The 13,637-nt window shown below is 41.6% G+C and overlaps 1 long non-coding RNA gene across 1 annotated transcript in view; it reads right to left on the bottom strand.

Annotated features, from left to right (window-relative positions):
- Positions 1-1,836: 1,836 nt before the first annotated feature.
- LOC144588997 (uncharacterized) overlaps positions 1,837-13,637 on the bottom strand; it is a 52,937-nt gene continuing 41,136 nt past the window's right edge. Inside the window, exon 3 of the long non-coding RNA XR_013544814.1 lies at positions 1,837-11,145. This is a non-coding gene — a long non-coding RNA (uncharacterized LOC144588997). The remainder of the gene's footprint in view (positions 11,146-13,637) is intronic.

Here is a 13,637-nt window from a genome sequence, read left to right as displayed (position 1 = left end):
TTCCCCGAGGAGAGGAGAACAAGAAATACGACTGAAAATACACAATGACAAAGTAAGTTGAAGTCTTTGACTTAAAAATAACCTCATTAAGATGAAAAAGAAATTAGAGTGAAAATACTTGGCCAAAAGAAGTTAAGGAGTGGCGAGTCTTGCTTGCCAGCCTGCTTCTTTAAAGTGAAACTGACTCTTACACAGCGGGCTGGCTCAAGGTCAAACAGAGAGACTGAGATGGAAAAATCTTGTGTTTCTGGAAAATATCCCAGAGAAAATACTACTGGACAGGCTTTAAGGGACTAAAATTTTGTGAATGCTGTTTAGTCTGGATCTTTCTCCCTAGACTGTGTGGGACTCTGATAATAAAATCTTGCTCTCGGAGAAGGAGGAATAAGCTTTTGGAAGTAAGAAAACAGACTGTGAATCATCAGTGTGATGACACAATCGGCTAGATTGAGGAGCTGGGGAAACCAGGACTGGAGTTTGATGAATAGGACTTTGACAAAAGAATCTTGCTGGGTTTTAGAAGGAGGAATAAACCTTTGGAAGCAAGAAAACAGACTGTGAATCATCAGCGAGACGGACACAACCAAATAGACTGAGGAGCTAGAAAAACCAGGACTGGAGTTTTGACAGATTATAAAGATATCTATTGGAGAGACTGACTCCTGCGTCCGCTGTTTAGTCTCGACTTTTATTCGGCTGGACTGTGTGGGACTCTGATAATACTGCCACGGTTGAATTTCAAATTGTTGGGTTAAAAGCTGAGCTATATATTATAATATCTGGGTAAGGAGGGGAGGAAATATTTAGGGGAGGAAATGGCCTCCGAAAAATTTAAATATCAACTGTTGGGGATTTTGCCAGATAAAGAATGGCAGGCTACCATTAATAATAACAGGATTTCAGCAGGTAAATGAGAGTCTCAGCCAGATGGAAGATTTGATGAGGAATCATCGGATATTAAACAGTTAAAGGAAACTACTAACTCCAGAACTGCTTTTATTGAGTGTGATGCCAGGTAACATAGATGGGATTAAGAGTTACCCTGTGAGCTATTTAGCTGCAACAGTCAGAAAATGTGATATTAAAAATCAGATTACTCTCCTGGATCTATTCCTATCTTCCAAAAACTAGAAGAAAACAGAGTCATGGAAACAAGAGAAGTGTACTGAGAAAATATGGGAAATGGGCACTTTTTCAGGCACGCTGAATGTATGTCCAAGACAGAAGGAAATTGAAAGAGGGGATGTATTTTACAGTTGGTCTCAGTTTCCTAATAGTGTTGGAGTAACTTAGATCTAAACTAAAACATAAATATAAGCTGATAGTTAGAGGGTAATCAAACAGTTAAAAAAGAAGAAAGTTGTTTTTTTATTGAAAAATGAATAGATTGGATGCTTGTATATCTAATATGAATAGATTGGATATTTGTATATTCTGTGCTGTCCTGTCCTTAAAATCCTTTTCCCATCCCTTCCATTTTCTTTTACCTTTCATATTCCCTACCCTATTCCTAGTAGTTTAAAAATAAAATATTAAAAAATGCTTGTGAAAAACTGTGAGTAGAATTCACTTATGCCTAGCTAAAAAATTTCTAGGTCCACATTTTAAAGCAAATTCACCCCATCCTCACATTTTGGATGAACATGTGTAAGAATGGAAACACCTCTTCAGAATCTGTGTTGAAATAGTGAACTTACTTTGGGAAGAAGACTTCAGAGTAAGGCTTTTATTCTTCTCATCAGTAACAGCAGGAAAAGATGGTGGGGAAAGGGTAACATTTGGGGAGGTCTTTCGGGAAATGTTTTAGACCTCTAAGGTAGAGCTTGGATAAGTTACTTTTTAGTTGGTCTAGGAGTTCAACAAGGAAGGAAGCAAGCTGTGTGGTCCTTGTACACATTGCCCTCCAACATGCGAGACAAGTGATATGGATTAAAACATAGGCCACACTTTATTGACAATCATTCAAAACTTGCCAATCAATTGACAAAGGGGGGCCTGCTGTAATGCAGAAACAGATAAATCAGTAATCATATGGGCGAGTCCCCAGCCCCAGGTTCTCGTGATCTTAAGGACATCAGGAACCCAGCTGGCCACTAATAAACACCCCCAGACCTCGAGCCATCTTTACTTGATGACTTTTGGTCCAGTAGTGGCCCAGAGCATCTTTTCCCCCAAGTGCTGTAATCGCATGATCCACAGCCCTGGGGGGTCCGATGTGCTGTTAGCTTACCTGATCTTACAGTGGACTCACCAAGAAATACTTTTTTCCATACTACCTGTCACAGCATAGGGACTAGCCACGCTATGTCCCATGCCCGCTATTGAGCTGCTTGAGCTCAACAAGCAGACCCCCTGGATGTCCTCCAAGAAGACATCCAAACCCATATCAGACATATCCATCCAGATCCTTTGGTGACCGATCACTGATTCAAGGCCACTGCAGATTGCTCTGCAGACCTCACGGTTAACACTCCTGCGAGCCGTGTTAACGTTGAGGAAAAACCTGGCGTCTCTCCATGCCAATCGTGGAATGATTGTGGACAACACAATCTGCATAACAGGGTACCTGGCCTTCAACCAATTCAGGTCCTGAATGATGTCCAAAATCAAAGCCTTACCAGGATGCCTTGCTAAGTCGTAACCGCCAAAGTGCATGACCAATATATCTGGACCAATATATCTGGAGGAGACTGGCCAAAGGCTGCCAAACTGCACAGTTGGATCCATTGCATGCCTCGCAGTCCTTTCCATGTAACTTGTGCGCTGGCCCCGAGGCCCAGGTCATGCCCCCATGGGGATGCAGCAGCATAAAGCCCTGTGCAATGAATATAACTGTGTCCAATTATTGCAATGTGTCTTCATCTCACCAATCTTAAAGGACCTGTGGAGACATAATCAGACCAGGCCCTTGCCTATACCTTAGCTAATGTTCTCACGTATCTGCAATAACTGGAAGATGACCACTGGCCCAGCCTCTTAATTTCCTCTGAACTGTAACCCATAGCAGTTGCGGTAGAAGTTGCACCTATTCTAAAAGAGTGGGTACCAAATCTCATACCTTGTATGCCTACTCTGTCTAAGGCTAGGTCAGTTAATTTCCAAAACTGATATTTCGTCAGAGGCGACCTATCAGTATGCTGGAAAAAATATCCTAGGTAGTGTCCTCTGACTCTCAAATATGTCTGTGTGGCTTTAACGGGACATATGTTGCTTATGCTACACTGCTCTGATGTGATTTGTGTACCCTTGCCTAATTGATCAGCCTTGGATCGCCGAATGAGGATTTGTACCTTTCTTTCTTCCACCTTAACGTCTTGCCATTGAAGGGCTAACCTAGACTTATCCTCCTTTCCTGATGCCACAAACTCACTAATTCTAAAGGCCCCAAAGAACGTCAACATAAACGCTGCTTCAAAAAGGGCCTTCACATATTTATCCTTACATAAAATCGCCCACGGCTGGCAAATGAGCTCAAATATCTGTGGTGAAATAGGGACCCTTGTGTCCTGAATCCTACCTCTCTCCTTAGACCACCCTTCTATCATTTTCTTTATGCGATAGTCCCCAGAATAATCCTTAAATCAGTTGATCTTTGCATAATAGGCTAGAGCAGACAGCCTGCCCTGAATGGTTCTCGGTGCCATTCCCTTTCTATTTAAATGTACCATAAATTGTTGTAAGAGTTCCACTGGAGCCGGCCATTCCGGCTCGAGGTCGAACACTTTCCTAAATTCCTGAAACTCCATATTGACAGCCGAATAACCCTTCCTTGTCCTTGGTGCCAGAGACAAATCTATCGCTCTTGATGCATTCTCACACCAGTTTGCCAGATCTCGGGGGGGGGGGGCAGCACTTCAGAAAACTTCTTGGCTCTGTGGTCTAGCTCCCTGAACAGGTCAATCTGTTGGCGCAACAATGCATCAGGTATCCTATTTTCCAGACCTGGAACGTGCCAGGCATGCACCAAAACATTAAATTGCAATGTCTGCAATGTCATGACCCATTCCAAATGCGACATGAGGTTATTTATAATATAAACAACCACTTGATTGTCGCACCAGAAATGGACTACAGAATTTGACCATTCTTCGGCCCATAGCCAAAGTGCACCAACTATAGGAAAGAATTCTTAAAAAGCCAGGTTTCTGGTGATCCCATTTTTTCGCCACTCTTTGGGCCAGCTGCCTGCACACCACCTTCCTCAGAAGTAAATACTGAATCCCAGAGATCCTGCTGCATCAGAATGGACCTGGAATTCAGCTTTTAATGCCATCTCCCCTATCAAAAAAGAGATACTATTAAATTCTTCTAAAATTGGCTCTATGCTAATAGATCTTCCCTCATTCCTCGTGTGACTCTAATTCTATGCCATGGTTGATGCAGACCCTGCATAGCGATGCACAATCGTCTGAGGAATGGGTGCCCTGGCGCCATAACTCTACATGCACAATTCAAGTGCCCTACTATTTGCTGAAGCTCCTGCAGTGACATCTTACGCTTCTCCAAGAGCGTTGCTATCCTGGTCCTAAGATCCTTTAACTTATCATCAGGCAGTCTTGATACCTGCTGAATTGTGTCTAACTCAATCCCTAAAAAGGTGAGGGACATGGTTGGCCCTTCCATTTTTAACTCAGCTAGTGGTAATCCTAGCTGTTTTGCTAATTCCCGAAACTTTTTAGTATAAAACTACACTTTCCTGAATTCTGTTTGCCACAGAAAAGGCAGTTGTTGAGGTAATGGTCCGTGGACTTACAACCCACCATACACGTCAGTTTCCATTCGATAAATGTGCTCAGTTCCTCAAATGTAGCACATGATACTGAACAACCTATCAGTAGAGCCCTGACAATGTAAAATGAGCCCTGAAACTGAAATCCTAAGAAGTTAAAATTACTGGGGTGCATGGGAAAAGTCAAAATGCTGATTTTATATCGCATTTTGCCATTTCAGCCCCAACTCCACATTTCCTAACCATGTACACAGCCTCAACCAAAGAAGTGTATCTTACAGTACACAAATCGGGAGGGATAGCATCATTGACTGATGCTATCCCTTTGTAAAAGAGAGGTGATGAATAAGCCGGAACTCTCCTTTTGCGTTTTTGGGCACAATACACAATTATGAGACCCTTAAATTCTCCATAGGTAACCTTAGGAAGGGGCCAAGAACCTTCAGTCACCTCCTTATCTATCTTACTCTTTACTACACTTTCCATTCCCCGGAATGATCGGAGGTTCTGTGCAATGTATGCACTGCACTCCCCCAAGGCTGGGATTCCAAAACCACATTTAAATCCTTCTAATAAGTACTTAGCATCTTCTCTATTTGGGTAGTATATTAGCCTTGATTCTAAAATTTCTACCCTAATTGGGCTGGGCCCTTTTTCCAAACACCCCCCCACTATTGCTGAGTTTTTTCCCACCTTCAGAGCCTTTGTTCTGCCTCTGAGCTCCAGCTCTAAAACATGTTGAGTTGGGATGCTGACCTCCACATGTGCTACATTCATGCTTGAAGTAGCATGGTCTCTTGTAACAAAAACCCTTGGAATTATATTCCCAACAAAACATGCAGGGTTGAACCGCCTGCCCCGCTCCAAGGCAGGGATTTTGACCAAGGGCAGATTTTTATTTAAATGTCCACTGTCAAACCTCTCCCCTGTGTTTGGTCTAGTGGGTGTCATATGTTGCAGCCACAATCCAGGTTGGGGCTCATCCCAGCACACGTTGGGGTGAATTGCACTGCACGTCCTGAATGCTTCATCATAATGAAGCCACACCATCCCCTTGAAATCAATATACGCCCTATATATCTAAATATTGAAATAGAGATTGAGCCCTCCATGGTTGGGCTTTGACTATCACACCTGCATAGATTAAAAATCCTGGAAGCCAATTCGTCCAATTCCTTTTGGGTTTCTTTCGCTTCCTCCTCTCTTTTTCCTTCTCATCTTCCTTATATAAATCCTTCTTTTCTATGTCTCGGTTTAATACATCATATAAATTGACATAATAACCCTTTCAGATATTCTCATTAGTTGCCGGGGAGAAGTGATTCCCCAAAGGCATGGAGTAATCCCCATATGGAAGAGTGCACAAAAGGATGGTATTAGAACCCATATTGGCTACTGAAAGGTAAGGCGACTTCCCTACACTAGCTGTGGTATTGTTTTGAGCTGTTAGGGCTAAAGTGGGGAATGGCATGCCCCACCACTAAGCTGTGGAGTGGCATATGGCCATGGTGCGCTGGGAAGCCCCACATTCTGTGTAGTATAAGGTGTAAATGGGGTCTGGTTGAACTGGCTGCTGCTGGCCCAAGGCCAAGGGGGGCTTGGTGCATAGGTGCCCGGTGTAGCGGTCCACTCACCTGAAGATGTTGAAGCCAAGCTTGGACCATCCTCAGTATATTGACTGTTGGGGCAGACTTCAGTCACATCTTCTTGAACCTCCTGGCATTCGGTTGTTGATGCAGTCATTGCTGGAGTTGAAGACCTTCATCCCTTCTCAGAATGCTATGACTTAGGTGTTGACACAGCACCCTCAGCCTCGCTTCTGGTGGTTCCTTCAGGTAGCTGCTCTGCCTCAAGAACAGCAAGCTGATTCATTAAATCATGAGCTAAAGTCTTAAGTTTTGCCTTGTGGTGGCTCTTGGCCTCCCTAGATGATCTACACAGTTGAACCTATGCTGGCTGCAGGGTTTGTCTAGCCAGCCTCTCATCCTCAAGGGCCGAAATCTTTTCCTGAAGCTCCTGCCATACAGGCCAGGATTCCTCATCTTAGGAAGACTGAGGAGGGGACACCTGTGATGCTGGCCTCTTCTTGGCCAGCTGTTTCCCCTTCCTGTTACCCTGGCCTTTCTTCAACACCATTAGTGTGAATTTGTCCTTGGTCTTAATCAATTACCACCTTGAAATTGCAATTATCAATCATATAAAATTGCAACAATTCTAGTTCTAGCACCCCCTAGTGTCTAGAATAAATACACCAAATAAATGTGTGTGGGGGTGGAGTCTTGGTGCCTTATAGGCTTTTCTCCTTCTTTTTTATTTTAAATATTATGCAATTGTTTAATTATCTTATTTAACCTATGCAACTTGTTATTAATCAATCAATCAATCAATCAATCAATCAATCAATCAATTAATTATAAAAACCTAATTAATTAATTAATCCCATTATGGCTCCCAGTCACCTGATCAATCAAGTCACCTAAATTATTTACCTATTTAATCAATTGTATAATTGCTAAAAGTAATTTATTTAATTAATTAGAATTAAAATCTTATCAATTTAGTACTAAAGTATAATTTATTTTCGCACTTTATCTATCTATCAATATTTATGTTAAAGTTACTTTTATTAATATTATAATATTTTATTTAAACTAATTTAACCAATTATTTATTTATTTATTTTAAATTTCGATGTGGCAAGCGAAGCCAGCAGCCCACTCCCTGCAAGCCTTATTTTGTGTTTTAAAATGTGGAGAGCATTGGGAGGGAACCCAAAAAACAAAAGGTGGGGGTGTGTGGCTTCATATCAAGCCTCAAAGCTTTGCAGCTGCATCTAGCCCCTTTGTGCCAAAACCAAACGTGGAGAAAAAAGGGGGGTTGCCACACCACTTAAACCCATGAAGAGCTTGACAAATTACCTTGTGCCGTTAGCCCGATACAACCCCTTCACCCTGATGTCCTTATTTTTCTATTATTTTTTATTATGAATGGCTTACCTGGGTAACCTATTCAAAGATGACCTGCTCACGCCTAAGCACAGGTGGCACCACAGCGCTGCCACTAACACCCGCTTCTTTTTAGCTTCCACAAGCCCACTCTAATCAAATATAAAGAAATTGAGAACTTGTCCTAGAGCAAGAAAATTAAAAGACAACACAACCATGGGAGGGAGCCAATGCTGCCCTCCTGTCCTCCAGGAATGCTGATCCTCACAGTGACACAGGAAAGATAAGCCAGCAAGCAGAGTCCTCTTTCTCGTGCAGTGCAAGAAAAAGAAGAGGACGGTTAGAAGGGAGAACACTCTTTATATAACTTGGTGTTCTTCCCCTCTTAAAACAGCTCTCATGAGACCTTAACATCTTGTGCCATCTGTGGGGGGGGGGCAAAGCATTAGTCGCACTGCCCAAAGCCTCTGTTTGGCAGCGACTTCGTCAATTAGAAGACAAGGTGTCTGATACCCTCACCACAAATATTATGCAGAACCAAAAGCTAGCTTACATTTGTCATATTTTAGTGATGAAATAAAGTTATTGCCCACTCTGGACTCTGGTAGTTGCCTGGTCACTTTCCACCTCAATCCTTTCTTCACATTGTGTCCCAAACATTCACTTTAGCTCTAGTTGTTTTCCCTCACAATATCCCACATTATGTTCAGTTGAGCTGATCTGTAATGCCGTTTTTTTGTGAAGCACTTAAAATGCAGATTTCTACTGATGGGATATATTCATGTACTGTATAGTGGGCAGAAGGAAAACAATAAACAAGCCCTATCACACCGCTTTTGCAGCATGGGCAGCATTTACCTAGGCAATGTTATTGACAGGCATCGGCAAAAACAGCTTCCAAACAATCAAATCCCATTGGAAAGGTTGTAAACAGGCCTACAGGGAGCTGCTAATCTGTCTGGCAGTGCTAAATAGAGAATTTCCTGAGATGTCTTAACATGATCTGCTGCTGCAACCTTCTGCTCAAAATGTATGATTGCAGGTGTTTCCCTGCTAAGAAATTCCTCTCCGATCTTGTGGCCCCACGTCACCCCACAACCAGAAGATAGTTTCACAGACTGTTCAGGAAAGTGCATATGAAGAGGTAGTGACAGAAATATCATGTTTAGTAAACAGATGCAACATTTGGTTTGGTCCTGGAACATGTGCCAGCTCTCAGCTGCTCACATGATGACTCCAAACATGAAAGATAGTTGCTAGACCTGCAATACTGCACATTCTTCTGTTGCCATGCAACCATTCTTTCACCAATTTTTGGTCACAGTAACGTGGTTACCAAGCATTGGGATTATTGTTTGGTCCCTATGTCTGTTGCTTCCCATCTGTCCCTAACTTTTCATGTGCTCCCAGGAGCTAACAAATTGGGGGTGGGAGAGCAAAGCATGTGCATAGCTTTCTGTATTAATCGGTGGGTCTTTGACTTTTTTGACAGTAGCACTGATAGGAAATGTTTACCCACTGATATTCGTCTAAGGGAGCAGCAGCGAAGGCAAAGTGATGCTAGGGAAGAAACGGTAATAATCCTCTGGATGGTAGCCCTCTTGCTCACACTTCAGCAATTTAATGTCCGAAATTCAGGATACAGGCTTGTGACTTTGAATGTGACAGCTATACCTAATTTGGAACCAACTTCTCATTCTTCTCATGCTGAGAGGTGGACTTCATTATGGCAAGCCTGACTCTGGGTGCGATAGCTCAGCACAACAATGTTGTGATCCACCCAGATCAATCACCAGTTTTTCAGCCAAGAAGGTCTTCTTGCATTTATTTTCCCATTTATATTACCTTGAATGATGCACTGTAAAGATCAGTACTTTCCTTGTCTCATTGTGTGACCATCATTTTAGATTCTTGCAGTTTATTCAGTGACCTGGGTACTCATTTTACTAACCTTGGAAGGAAAGTCTGAGTCAACCTTGAGCCAGCTACCTGGGATTGTAACCCAGGTCATGAGCAGTTTGGGCTGCAGTACAGAACTTTAACCACTATGCCATGAGGCTCATTAAAAAATTCAGGATTAGAGTGAAATGGATAAAACACATTTTCAATGTATTTGTTGTGGTTTCCTTTTTTATTCAGAACTACAGCAATGCTATCAATTCAGATTAAACCATCACATACTTTATATAAGGGAATTACCCAGTTCATAATCCCTATTACCCTTTTACATTACATATTGCTTACAATAATTACTATAATCCTTTTCAAATATAACAGAATAAACACACAAGGAACAAGGTGTAGTATCCCAAACTCTTCCTCTTGCATTTCTATTACTGTCCTCAGATGGAGAATTTTAGAAACAAAAAACAAACAAGCCTCTTCTATATGTGGAGAATCTTCACATGACTCATTTTGCAGAAAAGTGAGTGCAGCAGAAATTCACAAGGATTGATGGAACAGTGTATTTCATCACCTGACGTGTATCCCTAGTGTCCACTCCCAGGGCCAGGTTCAATGTCTAACAATATGCTACTATTTAGTTTTGACCCAAGCTCTCCAATGTTGGTGTCTGATAGCCATCTTCCCTCAACACATACCACAATAACCCATTACGGTTTTTGTTTTGGAAGACACTAGCAAAGGCCCACAACTGGGTGCTCAGGTCTTCCCATCATGTTTAGGCATATCACAGAAGAAGATTCCAACAGATGCACCAGGAAAGATCAAGTAACCGGGCTGTACCTGAGAAAAGGTAGCTTTTCAGCTTTAAGCCCTTAAGGATGGCTAAACCAGCTGTGATTTCATAGCAAAGTAACTTCAGTAGAATGATTTTAGGAAATACAAAAGCAATACGTACTTTGTTTGAGCTCAGTCTTCTCTGTCCCCAACAGACCAAATCTCATCTTTTCTACTCTAGAGTTCACTTGAAGTTGTGGTGAAGCTACCCTGCTCTTTCTTACAGGGTAAGCAAGCTGTCACAATGAAACAAGTGACCTTATCCTATTTTTCTCTTTAACTTATCCAGTAGTTACAAGAAAACATTATAACTCATAAGTCATTATGCCTCTGTACAATATGCAAATGAGTCTGGTATGGTGATATTGGAGTGTGTTTATTTCTCTACAGCTTTATACAGGTTTTAAATAAATTCATAATGTCTGAACAAGGCTTATGTGTAAAACTGAACAAAAACGCATGTAATTCTTAATCCACATGGTAAAAGGTATAAGGCTTCTGCTTGCTAAATGATTCACCTCATCCATTCCTATGACAACCAAGCAATATGACAAGATAATAAACAATAGGCCAAATTTCTATCACAAAAATTATGCCTATGTGAGGAGAATGATATCACCAATAAAGAGAGACTGCCAGTAATTTAAGAATTTCTCCTTCCATCTCCTAGCTCCCATAACTCACCTCTCACTCACCTGCAGTCAGGTTCATTGTGAGCACATCTGGTGAATTCTGAAATCAAAGGAGAACCTTGTTAACTATCAGCCATCTCCCCTTGCCAAATGACATTAGTGGTAGCTTCAGGTTTATGATAATTGAAGAGTTGCTTCTTTAATCTTGAGACTCCCAAAAGTCACCCACAAAGAGATTGACTGCAAGCAACCTCTGGGCAAGTAATGGAAGACTCATGATCAAATGAAGAACTATTTAATTACGAGCAATCTCCCCCTACTGGTGGCATTGTTGCCCTTATGCTGGCATAATGTAGGCTACAAATTTTGGGCCATCTGTGAGGAGAAAAAATATTATTTATGTATAAATAACAGTAAACGTTGTGTCTGGAATATAATTTCGATTGACTTTCAAGATGGCAAAACCAACAGTGACAAGAGAGCCAAGAATTAAAAGATAATTCTGAGTACCTATTATTCTGCAGACTTCTCACCATTGGCATTGAAAGTACAGGTACAGAAACACATCTTGTGCTAAAAGCAGATGTGCTGAGATTTATTTACAGAGCTTCTGCCAGCCAAGGTCACATCTCCTGTTCCAGGTGCTCATTTTGGAAATAATTAGACCATGTGCACTGTGGTAATAAGTTGGCCACCTGTATGTCGAAAAAGCAGAAAGCTCCACTCCTCTTGGCCAAATCGGCATTTGTCAGACCTCATTTCTGTGTTTTTTTTTTATTCTGTGGTCAAAGAATGTTTGCATCAACCTGGTGCAAGCTGTTGCTGAAATATACGAGATCAGCTGTCCAGCTGAGATGGGAAGGAAAATAAATTTTACCCTAATTAAGTCACAAAATGGAAGTTTTGCTCTCATCCTGTCATCCTGTCAAGCAGGCAGACCATCGCACACAATTTCTGTTGACAAAAGAGACAGGAGATGTTACATTAAAATATATTGCCACTGAGAACATAGTCTTTTGTGATCATAAAGTAAGTGAAAGTCATTCAAAGGGTAGTTTAACAAATTGCTGGTGTAACTGGCTGAATATTCCTAGTTATTTCTATCAAAAATGGGGGGGGGGGGAAGGGAGGAAGCACATTTTGATGAATCCCATATTTGGATCCAAGATAACTGCCATTTTGTGTCCTTTGCTATGTTTTGCCCCATCATACTTTCATACTTAGTTAGACTCCCCGATTACATCTTCCTGACCCCACAACAGCAGAGATAAATATATTTTGTTGCATGAGGTAGACAAGAACTGTGGCACACCTTCTATAGTCCATGTACAGAAGCTGAATGGTTTGGAACTTTAAGCTTACTTGAACACTGATGAAAAAAATGGTATCCTCCCCCCTGCTCCACACCTTGTGTGGCATGCACAGTTCTATCCTCCTGCAGCTAGAGAGTTCAGAGACAGAAGGAAGGCACTACTGCTCCCCAACATCTTACAACTCAGGTACTTAATTAATTCTGCCTAATGGTAGAGCTGGAGGAATTAATGATTGGGGGGGCAGGAAACATCATGTTGTGACTAATTTACCTATCATTGCAGAAACTGAGGAGACAAGCCAACATAGGACTCTCTGTTTAGAGTCAATCCCAACTCTACACATGTCAGGGGAGGGTATTGGACTCCCACAGCAGCATGGGGAGGAGGAGGTATCTAGTGAAGCCCTGCTGCACATTGGAATTATTTGCCTGTTTATCTCCATTGGCAATCTGGCCAGAATGGAGAAGGACACCAACTTGGCTAGTTAGACCAGAGATGACAATTTCCTGTGTGCTTCATGTGATGGGTTTTAAATGGCCTCCCCCCTCCACATGCTCTCTTTTTGAATTATTTCCATCCTGCCCTTTGTTGGGATTCTTTCTTGAATATTCAACATGAACTTACATCAGCCACTATTGGTCTCCATCCTTGTGGTCTATTTTTTCCTGCCATTCTGCTGGAATGCACCAGCTGGATATGGATTACGGGATGGCAGGTAGCCCATCCAGTGATGGGATCTTTGTGTCACGTCATGCCAAACACTAATCTGCTATTATCAACAAAAATTAGTGGCCATTTTTCCTCCCAACTCTGTGCTCCCTGTCCTCCCCAAAAGCCTTGGGAGGCAATTCTTTCATCCTAAGTTCCTGACATCTTCGATGAGGTGGAGCATGAGTAACCACTGCAGGTAATGGTTTGTGAGATTAAAAAGATATTTTAAGTGCAGTGGGATAGCCTTACAAATGGAAGAACACAGTTGAAAAATGTTGACAGCTGTACTGAAACTGTTTCTAATCACAGCTTTTTAGTTTTTTTAAAAAATTGATTTTTTAAAAAAATTATGTTATTTTTTGCTGAAAGCAAATTTTGAGGTAAATTTAGAGGGTTCTGTTTTTCAAGGGTTTTCCAGGAAATCAAGCCCATCTTCATGTAAGATGTAAATTTACTCAGTAGGGGAATTCACATATCTCCAACTACAAACACAAGTTTCAACAGGATGAGAATAATACAAAACTCAGAGCTGTAAATATACAAATTGATTTAACATCATATGGCTTTT

The sequence above is a fragment of the Pogona vitticeps genome, chromosome 4, assembly GCF_051106095.1.
Source record: "Pogona vitticeps strain Pit_001003342236 chromosome 4, PviZW2.1, whole genome shotgun sequence".
Taxonomy (NCBI): Eukaryota; Metazoa; Chordata; class Lepidosauria; order Squamata; family Agamidae; genus Pogona; species Pogona vitticeps.
The sequence above is the reverse complement of the archived record's forward strand: the minus strand, read 5'-3'. Positions and strand labels throughout refer to the sequence as shown.